General features: G+C 42.1%; 2 pseudogenes; both read left to right on the forward strand.

Moving 5' to 3' along the window:
• The first annotated feature begins 3,979 nt into the window (after positions 1–3,979).
• On the forward strand, positions 3,980–6,800 carry LOC127678234 (pre-mRNA-splicing factor CWC22 homolog; annotated as a pseudogene).
• Positions 6,801–8,930: 2,130 nt separating this feature from the next.
• LOC127678233 (pre-mRNA-splicing factor CWC22 homolog) lies at positions 8,931–11,754 on the forward strand (annotated as a pseudogene).
• The last annotated feature ends 896 nt before the right edge of the window (positions 11,755–12,650 follow it).

Here is a 12,650-nt window from a genome sequence, read left to right on the forward strand (position 1 = left end):
AATTTCAATCATATTCCAGGCTGTACTTTAACATTGAATTAGCTTGGCATGTACTTTTGGCATTAAGATTTTAAGTGAACTCTTAAGTAATATTCTACCACTTGTTTAGAAAACAGAGAAAAATCTGGTATACAAGGAAAATATGTATAAAAATCAGTATACAAGGAAAATATGAGGCACATTCTTCATATTATTTTAGAAAATTCAACCCATGCTACAAATAACAGTTATCTCCAGTTCTTGGTGGTACCATAAATGATTTTGTTAGAGAAGAACATGAGTTCGACCAATGCCATCGCTATTACAGAACAATAAGAAGAGAAAATATATATCCTTGTCAAATGCATATGTTTCATGACCTCAAACCTTAAATATGGCCTGGATTCCACTCTGTTCTAAAAATTCTCATATTGAAGATTGAGTTACCAGCTCATGGTTGTTCTCTGAAATTCTCAAACTATATTCTTAAATTGTATTGTAAATTATAAATTATTGATTATTATCAACTATATTGATGATCTAAAATATTTCACACAAATATTTCAGAGAAAAATGTAAGAAGTATTCGATCTGATTTTTAGACAGGACAATAACTTAACCAAATGAAAAAGGCAAAACAATATGGGGCTTGCTATACATTTACACATTTTGAGATTACTTCCAGCCCCTCCATTTATTTTTATTTTGACTTTCATAACAAAAAATATTTGGATTAAAAAATAGAATGCACACATTAGATCCCACAGTTGGACTCTAGTTCCGGTGAGTACTGCTTCTTTAAGATGAACTATCTCCTTTCTTGTCTCTGTGACATTATGCAACTTTGCATTCTAAATGAAATCTCTGGATAAAACTACCAAGTTCTACAGGTTAAAGAACATCGAGGCTCTATTAGTGCAGTTAGCCTCAATGGTCTTTTCCACCTTTCTTTCAACATCTTTTTTTTTTTTTTCCTTTTTTTGAAAAATACAAGTCACCAGACAAACTTGGTGAGACTAGGTTTAGGACACACTACCAAGGAACTAGTATATTGAGTAGGTCTCCATGTCCATCCTAGTACTGGGAAGGAGCCTGGAAGATCAAGCTGTACAAATGTTCTACACACACACACACACACACACACACACCTACACATAAAGGGGCTAGGTCCATTCAAGGCCTGCTTTCTGGTTGGTGGTTCAGTCGCTGTGAGCCCCCATGGCCCAGGTTATTTGATTCCGTCGACTTTGTTGTGGTGTCCTTGATCCCTCTAGCTCCTTCAGTTCATCTTTTCCATTTTCCACAGGATCCTACAAGCAAGCTACTCCTAACGTTTGCCTGTGGGTCTTTGCATCTGTTTCCATCACCTGTTGGGTGAAGCCCCTCAGATGACAGTTATCCTAGGCTCCTGTAATTTTAGAGGTTCAGTTCATCATAATGCTGGGAAGAGTGGCAGACAAGGTGCTGGAGAAGGAACTGAGAATTCTACATCTTGGTCCAAAGGCAGCCAGGATCACATTTCTAGGATGTGAACAATATAATTTTGCATGTGAAACACACAGGGAAGACTCACCTGCATTTTACTTTGTAGTGAAAACCAACTAGGAAGATTCTTTTTTTTTCTATATTCTTTGTTTACAGTCCAAATGATTTCCCCCCCTTTGCCGGATCCCCCTCCCCATATGTCCCATAAACCTTCTTCTCTCCATCTATTCTCCAATCACCTCCCTCCTTTTTCTCTGTCCTTATATTCCCCTCCAATGCTGAAACAGTTTAAGGTTAAAGAGAAACTCAATTATCCTAAAGAAGACCACAGAGAATTCATACTAGAAATGTGTTCCTACTAAAAGAGAAGGTGCCTAGGTATGGTGGGGCCCATCTGCCATGCCGGCCTTTGGGAGACAGAGGCAGGAACAGCAGGACTCAAAGTCATCCTCAGCTATACTGAGAATTAAATGGAGCTTGGGCTATGGGAGAATTTGTCTTAATCCTCCATATCATTAAACAATGGTTTCTGTATTTGTTGTAGACAGGGAGGACTCTTATTTTGTGGAGACATTTGTGTGACCCAAGAGCTGAATTGGAATGTTTGAGCTTCTGTTCCTCAGTGGTCTCTTCCCTGGATGGAATTTGGTTTGTCAGCAAGGAATACTAAAAGTTGTTTGCAAATGACCACACGCCTCTCAGTTAAAGGACAGGTTCAGCTGACTACTGAAATATGTCTGCCCACAGACAAGGAAGCCATAGAGGTTGTGTGGCCACAGTGTGAAATCAAACAGTTGATGAACTGAATGGTCATCGCTGAACTTTACTTGGATGGATGGATGGATGGATGAGAAGGGACATTTCCAAGCTAAGGGGATTTATGAGGGCCTTTCTGTAACCGTAAATTGTAAATTTACACATCAGTAAATTCTGAGCTCAGAATAGGTGCATTTAAGAAACTTAAAAACATCTGAAACTTTGACTATCAAAACAGTTATCTAGGTGCTTCATGCATCTTTCGGGAACAGATAATACTTTAATCGTGTAATATAGTTCCACACAACCTAGTCAAAAATATCTGACACTGCGAGTTTAGGCGGAAACTAGTAGTATCCCATCTGCAGCCCTTAGTAATACCATCTGGTATTCAAGAAGGGAAGATGCAAAAAGATGGCATAGAAAAAGTGTGCTGCCATTTGGTAGCTACTCATACCAACAAATGGGTACCATGCCCATTTTAGGGGTGTATTCATAGAACAGCATCCAGGAGATTCAGAGGACTTTGATTCACAATCAAAGTACACAATCAAATGATTTTTTTCTTTTCCCATTATTATTGGCTCTGTGCAGGCCTCATGGAAATGAGGTAAACTTTGTGTCAAAGTTGTATGTCTAGAATTCAATCAAAACAAACAGATATTGTTTTTTTTTTTGTTTGTGGCAAACTTTGATTGCCTTTTTCACAAATTTAAAGATATGAAAAATATTATGTAAATGTTGGTAAACTTAAAGTATTTGTACAATATTTTGTCTGGGTCAATTACATCAATTTACTCTATGGTAGAATTTGAAACATCAATACTTATCGCTTACTGTATACAAGAATTGAGATTGAAAGTGATTTTTGTAAAGCACAGTTTCTGTGTACTTAAATGTTTTGAGGATGAATCGACTTTTCAGAGGGTTTTCTCCCCTCTCCAGTGTCAGGGCAATACCAATAACTTACAAGTACATCGAGTAGTGGCTTCAATTTTCAATCATTATCTTAGGTCAAAGTCTCATAGGAGTTGAAAACTAAATCCCAGGATTCATCCAGGTTAAATATATGGTTAGGTCTGTTTTAAATATTTAGGCCACTCTCCTGAGTAAAAAATGTATATGAATGATAGGAAAATGAAGTAGGAAAAAGGAGGTAAAAGCTACAAAAATAAAATGAAGCAAGTGTTAGCTACTTAGGAACGCTGAGAAACACATACTTCTATATGTGTAGATAAAATTGAGAGAGTGACTATGGAAAACGTAGGCCCAGGCAAGGGAGTGCATAACTTGAATCCCAGGAGAAGAAGGCAAGGACACCTCTGAGTTCGAGGTCAGCCTGGGACAAAACAAGCCCCAGACCCAGGCCAGGTGGTACACACCTTTAATCTGGCCACGCCCTTCTGCTGCAGGACTACATAAGGACCCTACCAGGAAGAAGGAAGAGTCACTCTTCTTCGCCTGCCAGCACACATGTTGCAATCTACTCTGACAGAAGACCAGTTGAGACTGAGCAACTACTAGATACTGCGACTTCCCATTCACAGCTGACCGTTGTTGTGGACTTGGACTACAGACTGTAAGTCATCAGAACAAATTCCCTTACTCTTTAGGGAGGATCCACAAGTTCTGCCTCTCTAGAGACCTAACTAATACACAAGTCGGTTACTGGGATTGGTTCTGTAACTCAGACCATTGAGTACTTGTCACTTGAATGAACCTGAGCCATCTGGTTTATTGGATCAGCTGACAGCAGAAGATGCAAACTAGCATGGCACACAGGAAACAGTCCTCTGGTCGAGCCGGAAGGGAGGGGCACAATTCCTACAACCGGAGCTCCACTCCAGAAGACAGATATGCGGACAGAGAATGTGCTCCCCGGCCTAGAGACTACTCTGATTACAGCCAGGCCGACTATGAGCGTTCTAGAACCGGATGCCCTTATGATGACAGCACGGAATCACCAAGTCCGGACCTAAAAAAACGCAGAGAAAGAGAGAGAGATGCAGGTCATCGGAAACGGTCCCGGAAATCCCCATCTTCTGAAAGAAGAAGCCCAGGCCGAGGAGTGACCCAGTATTCTACTCAGGAAGAACCTCCAGCAAAGAAAACGAAGAGGGATGAGCTGGACCCGCTGCTCACCCACCCCGGGGGAGCATATATTCCTCCCGCAAAGCTCAGGAGGATGCAGGAACAGATTACAGATAAAAGCAGCTTAGCATATCAGAGGATGAGTTGGGAGGCTCTGAAGAAATCAATCAACGGTCTCCTCAACAAGGTCAACATCTCCAATGTAAGTATCATTGTCCAAGCGCTCCTTCAAGAGAACATAGTCAGAGGGAGAGGATTGCTGTGCAGATCTGTTCTGCAAGCACAGAGGGCTTCTCCAATCTTCACTCACGTCTATGCAGCGCTGGTGGCAATAATCAACTCAAAATTCCCACAGATTGGAGAACTGACGCTCAAGAGACTAATTCTTAACTTCCGGAAAGGCTATCGAAGGAATGATAAGCAACTCTGCCTGACTGCTTCAAAGTTTGTGGCACATCTTATTAACCAAAATGTGGCTCATGAGGTTCTGGGCCTGGAGATGCTCACTTTGCTCCTAGAGAGACCAACGGATGACAGTGTTGAAGTGGCTATCGGCTGCCTCAAGGAGTGTGGTCTCAAATTAACCCAAGTGTCACCAAGGGGGATCAATGCAATCTTTGAATGCCTGCGAACCATTCTACACGAGTCTGAGATGGACAAAAGGGTTCAGTACATGATTGAAGTGATGTTTGCTGTACGGAAGGATGGATTCGAGGGCCACCCTGTTATTCTGGAAGGACTCGATTTAGTGGAAGAGGACGATCAGTTGACACATATGCTCCCCCTGGAGGATGACTACAGTCCAGAAGATGTTCTTAATGTTTTCAAGATGGATCCTCATTTTATGGAGAATGAAGAGAAGTACAAGGCTAATAAAAAAGAAATCCTTGATGAAGGCGACAGTGATTCAAACACAGACCAAGAAGCTGGAACGAGTGAAGCTGAGGAGGAGGAGGAGGAGGAGGAGGAGGAAGGGGAGGAGGAGGAGGGAGGGGAAGAAGAAGAAGGAGAAGAAGAGGAAGGAGGGCGAAAAGTAACTATTCATGACCAAACTGAAATCAACCTAGTCTCATTTCGCCGGACAATCTATCTTGCCATTCAGTCAAGTTTAGATTTTGAAGAATGTGCACACAAGTTGCTGAAGATGGAGTGTGCTGAGAGCCAAACAAAAGAACTCTGCAACATGGTACTTGATTGCTGTGCCCAACAAAGGACGTATGAAAAATTTTTTGGCTTGTTGGCTGGACGGTTTTGTACACTGAAAAGGAAATACATGGAATCATTTGAAAGTCTTTTCAAGGAACAGTACCACACCATCCATCGCTTAGAGATGAACAGATTGAGGAATGTTGCTAAGATGTTTGCTCACCTATTATACACAGATTCACTTCCCTGGAGTGTTCTGGAATGTATAAAGCTGAGTGAGGAGACCACGACATCGTCTAGTAGGATTTTTGTCAAGATCTTCTTCCAGGAACTGTGTGAATACATGGGCCTTCCTAAGCTGAATGCAAGGTTAAAGGATGAAACTCTTGAGCCATTCCTTGAAAGACTGTTACCCCGAGACGACCCACGCAATAGCCGGTTTGCCATTAACTTCTTCACATCCATAGGCCTGGGAGGTTTGACTGATGAGCTTCGAAAACATCTGAAAAACAAGCCCAAGGTCATTTATTGTAACCCAGGAACCAGAAACTGAGCAAAAAACAAATCAAAACAAAAACAAAAAACAAAAATGAAACAAACAAACAAACAAACAAACAAACAAATCAGTCCTGAGATCCTCATCTTCAGAGTCTTCCTCCTCACCATCAGATTCCTCTGACTCAGATTCTGGCAGTAGCGAGAGCTGCAGCTCAGAGTTCTCCATTGAAGAAAGTGATTCCCCATGACCCCAGCAGTCAGAGCTCTGCTCCAGCTAAAGGTACAAGAAAGAAGAGACAGGGAAGGCCAGAGGCAAAGAAGTAGATAAGTTAGCCAGGGGCCACCAGGCACGGAGCAGGAGGTTAGAAGGAGGCAGGGAGGACCAAAGGCACCAGGAAAGGAGGACTGAGACAGCAAGGTCTGAAAGACACAGAGCTCAGATCTCACGAGACACAGAATCCCCCGGCAAGATACCCCAGCAATGCGCATGGAGGACAGAAGCCACGAGAATAGATACAGCAGAGTTGGCAATGGCTGAGAACAAGGCTCCTGCAGAGACGGGCATGGGGAGCCAAAGAAGAAGCCACAAGAGGGAAGAGATTCTTTCTCGGAACATGAGAAGCAAAGAACCTGAACTCGGGACAGAGTTAAAGTCAGAAGAAGGATCACTGCACCACCTCAGGGGAGAGCAGTCGAAAGCATTGTGGTCACAAAGGAGATGAGGACAGGTGTCAGAACGCTGCCGAGAGATGCTGGGACAAACCTCCAGATACCATGGACATTCCAGAGGCTCAAAGAGATGTCAGCACCGCAAGAGAGGAGAATCTCCAACAAAATATAAATGATTTTAATGACAACTGCACATGCATGCCTTACATGCAATCCCATGTCTTTTTTACATTGATGGATTGTATAGAGAACTCTTCAATAAAGTACCTGTTTGTAAATTTTAAGGAGCTTTCCTTTTGACATGTTTTATAATTGATAAAGGTTCTTTGTGTAAAATCATAACGTAAATAGAATCAAAAGAGGGCTAAGTCTTATGTCTTGTGAATAAAAGGAACAAATGTTGTTAAAACAACCACAAAATCGAAACAACAGACAAAACCAATTAAAAACTCAAAAAAACCCCACTACCGGTTTAACATTTTTAAATATTTTAATTCCTATGTTCATAAAAGATATAATCCTGTGGCTAGAAGAAAAACACCAGGATAAAAGTAGTCCTGGCTAGACTGTTAGGATCTATAGCTTCTGTTTGAATGAACCTTTAAATAGGAATAATACAACATTGTATACATCCTCCCGAAATTACAGATATAAGATTCTTCCTATGAATCAACCATAAGAATCCTTAAATCAATTACAACTGCTGTAGAAAGACTTGTATGAATCGACATGAAAAGGTGAACAGGAAATGCTTCTTTGTGTTTCGAAGCCCAGGTTTGCTCAATCAACACAGTGATAGAGTTATCACAATGTGTCCTAGTACCCAGGAGAAATAATTCTTTTTATAGTCCAGAGATTATTTAAAAATCCAGGGTCTGCCACAGTATCTTTCCTTTAGGGAGAGCTACATAAATTTTGTTGTTTTTTTTTTTAATTTGGTTTTTTTGAGACAGGATTTCTCTGCATAGCCCTGGCTGTCCTGGAAACTCACTCTGTAGACGAGGCTGGCCTCAAACTCAGAAATTCACCTGTCTCTGCCTCCCAGTGTGCTGGGATTACAGGTGTGAGCCACCACTGCCCAGCTAAAATTTTTTTTAAATGTAGTGACACACTCCTTTTCTTTTCATTTATTTTCTTTCTTTGTATCTTTGTTTGTTTCTTTGTTTCTTTCTTTCTGTCTCTCCTTTTCTTTCTTTCTGTCTTTTATTTGAAAATTAATGTTTGTTTGTGGCAAACTGATTGCCTTTTTCACAAATTTAAAGATATGAAAAATATTATGTAAATGTTGGTAAACTTGAAGTATTTGTGCAATATTTTATCTGGCTCAATTACATCAATTTACTCTATGGTAGAATTTGCAACATGGATACTTATCACTTACTGTATACAAGAATTGAGATTGAAAGTGATTTTTGTAAAGCACAGTTTCTGTGTACTTAATAGTTTTGAGGATGAATCGACTTTTCAGAGGGTTTTCTCCCCTCTCCAGTGTCAGGGCAATACCAATAACTTAAGAGTACATCGAGTAATGGTTTCAATTTTCAATCATTATCTTAGGTCAAAGTCTCATAGGAGTTGAAAACTAAATCCCAGGATTCATCCAGGTTAAATATATGATTAGATCGGTTTTAAATTTTTAGGCCACTCTCCTGAGTAAAAAAAAATGTATATGAATGATAGGAAAATGAAGTAGGAAGAAAGAGGTAAAAGCTACAAAAATAAAACGAACCGAGTGTTAGCTACTTAGTAATGCTGAGAAACACATACTTCTCTATGTGTAGATAAAATTGAGAGAGTGACTATGGAAAACGTAGGCCCAGGCAAGGGAGTGCATGACTTGAATCCCACGAGAAGAGGGCAAGGACACCTCTGAGTTCGAGGTCAGCCTGGGACAAAACAAGCCCCAGATCCAGGCCTGGTGGTACACACCTTTAATCTGGCCACGCCCTTCTGCTGCAGGACTACATAAGGACCCTCCCAGGAAGAAGGAAGAGTCACTCTTCTTCGCCTGCCAGCACACATGTTGCAATCTACTCTGACAGAAGACCAGCTGAGACGGAGCAACTACTAGATACTGCGACTTCCCATTCACAGCTGACCGTTGTTGTGGACTTGGACTACAGACTGTAAGTCATCATAACAAATTCCCTTACTCTTTAGGGAGGATCCACAAGTTCTGCCTCTCTAGAGACCTAACTAATACACAAGTCGGTTACTGGGATTGGTTCTGTAACTCAGACCACTGAGTACTTGTCACTTGAATGAACCTGAGCCATCTGGTTTATTGGATCAGCTGACAGCAGAAGATGCAAACTAGCACGGCACACAGGAAACAGTCCTCTGGTGGCGCCGGAAGGGAGGGGCACAATTCCTACAACCGGAGCTCCACCTCAGAAGACAGATATGCAGACCGAGAATGTGCTCCCCGGGCTAGAGACTACTCTGATTCCAGCCAGGCCGACTATGAGCGTTCTAGAACCGGATGCCCTTATGATGACAGCACGGAATCACCAAGTCCGGACCTAGAAAAACGCAGAGAAAGAGAGAGAGATGCAGGTCATCGGAAACGGTCCCGGAAATCCCCATCTCCTGAAAGAAGAAGCCCAGGCCGAGGAGTGACCCAGTATTCTACTCAGGAAGAACCTCCAGCGAAGAAAACGAAGAGGGATGAGCTGGACCCGCTGCTCACCCACCCCGGGGGAGCATATATTCCTCCCGCAAAGCTCAGGAGGATGCAGGAAGAGATTACAGATAAAAGCAGCTTAGCCTATCAGAGGATGAGTTGGGAGGCTCTGAAGAAATCAATCAACGGTCTCCTCAACAAGGTCAACATCTCCAATGTAAGTATCATTGTCCAAGCGCTCCTTCAAGAGAACATAGTCAGAGGGAGAGGATTGCTGTGCAGATCTGTTCTGCAAGCACAGAGGGCTTCTCCAATCTTCACTCACGTCTATGCAGCGCTGGTGGCAATAATCAACTCAAAATTCCCACAGATTGGAGAACTGACGCTCAAGAGACTAATTCTTAACTTCCGGAAAGGCTATCGAAGGAATGATAAGCAACTCTGCCTGACTGCTTCAAAGTTTGTGGCACATCTTATTAACCAAAATGTGGCTCATGAGGTTCTGGGCCTGGAGATGCTCACTTTGCTCCTAGAGAGACCAACGGATGACAGTGTTGAAGTGGCTATCGGCTGCCTCAAGGAGTGTGGTCTCAAATTAACCCAAGTGTCACCAAGGGGGATCAATGCAATCTTTGAATGCCTGCGAACCATTCTACACGAGTCTGAGATGGACAAAAGGGTTCAGTACATGATTGAAGTGATGTTTGCTGTACGGAAGGATGGATTCGAGGGCCACCCTGTTATTCTGGAAGGACTCGATTTAGTGGAAGAGGACGATCAGTTGACACATATGCTCCCCCTGGAGGATGACTACAGTCCAGAAGATGTTCTTAATGTTTTCAAGATGGATCCTCATTTTATGGAGAATGAAGAGAAGTACAAGGCTATTAAAAAAGAAATCCTTGATGAAGACGACAGTGATTCAAACACAGACCAAGAAGCTGGAACGAGTGAAGCTGAGGAGGAGGAGGAGGAGGAGGAGGAGGAAGGGGAGGAGGAGGAGGGAGGGGAAGAAGAAGAAGAAGGAGAAGAAGAGGAAGGAGGGCGAAAAGTAACTATTCATGACAAAACTGAAATCAACCTAGTCTCACTTCGCCGGACAATCTATCTTGCCATCCAGTCAAGTTTAGATTTTGAAGAATGTGCACACAAGTTGCTGAAGATGGAGTGTGCTGAGAGCCAAACAAAAGAACTCTGCAACATGGTACTTGATTGCTGTGCCCAACAAAGGACGTATGAAAAATTTTTTGGCTTGTTGGCTGGACGGTTTTGTACACTGAAAAGGAAATACATGGAATCATTTGAAAGTCTTTTCAAGGAACAGTACCACACCATCCATCGCTTAGAGATGAACAGATTGAGGAATGTTGCTAAGATGTTTGCTCACCTATTATACACAGATTCACTTCCCTGGAGTGTTCTGGAATGTATAAAGCTGAGTGAGGAGACCACGACATCGTCTAGTAGGATTTTTGTCAAGATCTTCTTCCAGGAACTGTGTGAATACATGGGCCTTCCTAAGCTGAATGCAAGGTTAAAGGATGAAACTCTTGAGCCATTCCTTGAAGGACTGTTACCCCGAGACGACCCACGCAATAGCCGGTTTGCCATTAACTTCTTCACATCCATAGGCCTGGGAGGTTTGACTGATGAGCTTCGAAAACATCTGAAAAACAAGCCCAAGGTCATTTATTGTAACCCAGGAACCAGAAACTGAGCAAAAAACAAATCAAAACAAAAACAAAAACAAAAAACAAAAATGAAACAAACAAACAAACAAACAAACAAACAAATCAGTCCTGAGATCCTCATCTTCAGAGTCTTCCTCCTCACCATCAGATTCCTCTGACTCAGATTCTGACAGTAGCGAGAGCTGCAGCTCAGAGTTCTCCATTGAAGAAAGTGATTCCCCATGACCCCAGCAGTCAGAGCTCTGCTCCAGCTAAAGGTACAAGAAAGAAGAGACAGGGAAGGCCAGAGGCAAAGAAGTAGATAAGTTAGCCAGGGGCCACCAGGCACGGAGCAGGAGGTTAGAAGGAGGCAGGGAGGACCAAAGGCACCAGGAAAGGAGGACTGAGACAGCAAGGTCTGAAAGACACAGAGCTCAGATCTCACGAGACACAGAATCCCCCGGCAAGATACCCCAGCAATGCGCATGGAGGACAGAAGCCACGAGAATAGATACAGCAGAGTTGGCAATGGCTGAGAACAAGGCTCCTGCAGAGATGGGCATGGGGAGCCAAAGAAGAAGCCACAAGAGGGAAGAGATTCTTTCTCGGAACATGAGAAGCAAAGAACCTGAACTCGGGACAGAGTTAAAGTCAGAAGAAGGATCACTGCACCACCTCAGGGGAGAGCAGTCGAAAGCATTGTGGTCACAAAGGAGATGAGGACAGGTGTCAGAACGCTGCCGAGAGATGCTGGGACAAACCTCCAGATACCATGGACATTCCAGAGGCTCAAAGAGATGTCAGCACCGCAAGAGAGGAGAATCTCCAACAAAATAAAAAGGATTCTAATGACAACTGCACATGCATGCCTTACATGCAATCCCATGTCTTTTTTACATTGATGGATTGTATAGAGAACTCTTCAATAAAGTACCTGTTTGTAAATTTTAAGGAGCTTTCCTTTTGACATGTTTTATAATTGATAAAGGTTCTTTGTGTAAAATCATAACGTAAATAGAATCAAAAGAGGGCTAAGTCTTATGTCTTGTGAATAAAAGGAACAAATGTTGTTAAAGCAACCACAAAATCGAAACAACAGACAAAACCAATTAAAAACTCAAAAAACCCCCACTACCGTTTTAACATTTTTAAATATTTTAATTCCTATGTTCATAAAAGATATAATCCTGTGGCTAGAAGAAAAACACCAGGATAAAAGTAGTCCTGGCTAGACTGTTAGGATCTATAGCTTCTGTTTGAATGAACCTTTAAATAGGAATAATACAACATTGTATACATCCTCCCGAAATTACAGATATAAGATTCTTCCTATGAATCAACCATAAGAATCCTTAAATCAATTACAACTGCTGTAGAAAGACTTGTATGAATCGACATGAAAAGGTGAACAGGAAATGCTTCTTTGTGTTTCGAAGCCCAGGTTTGCTCAATCAACACAGTGATAGAGTTATCACAATGTGTCCTAGTACCCAGGAGAAATAATTCTTTTTATAGTCCAGAGATTATTTAAAAATCCAGGGTCTGCCACAGTATCTTTCCTTTAGGGAGAGCTACATAAATTTTGTTGTTTTTTTTTTTTAATTTGGTTTTTTTGAGACAGGATTTCTCTGCATAGCCCCGGCTGTCCTGGAAACTCACTCTGTAGACGAGGCTGGCCTCGAACTCAGAAATTCACCTGTCTCTGCCTCCCAGTGTGCTGGGATTACAGGTGT

The sequence above is a fragment of the Apodemus sylvaticus genome, chromosome 2 (assembly GCF_947179515.1).
Source record: "Apodemus sylvaticus chromosome 2, mApoSyl1.1, whole genome shotgun sequence".
In the NCBI taxonomy this organism is placed as follows: Eukaryota; Metazoa; Chordata; class Mammalia; order Rodentia; family Muridae; genus Apodemus; species Apodemus sylvaticus.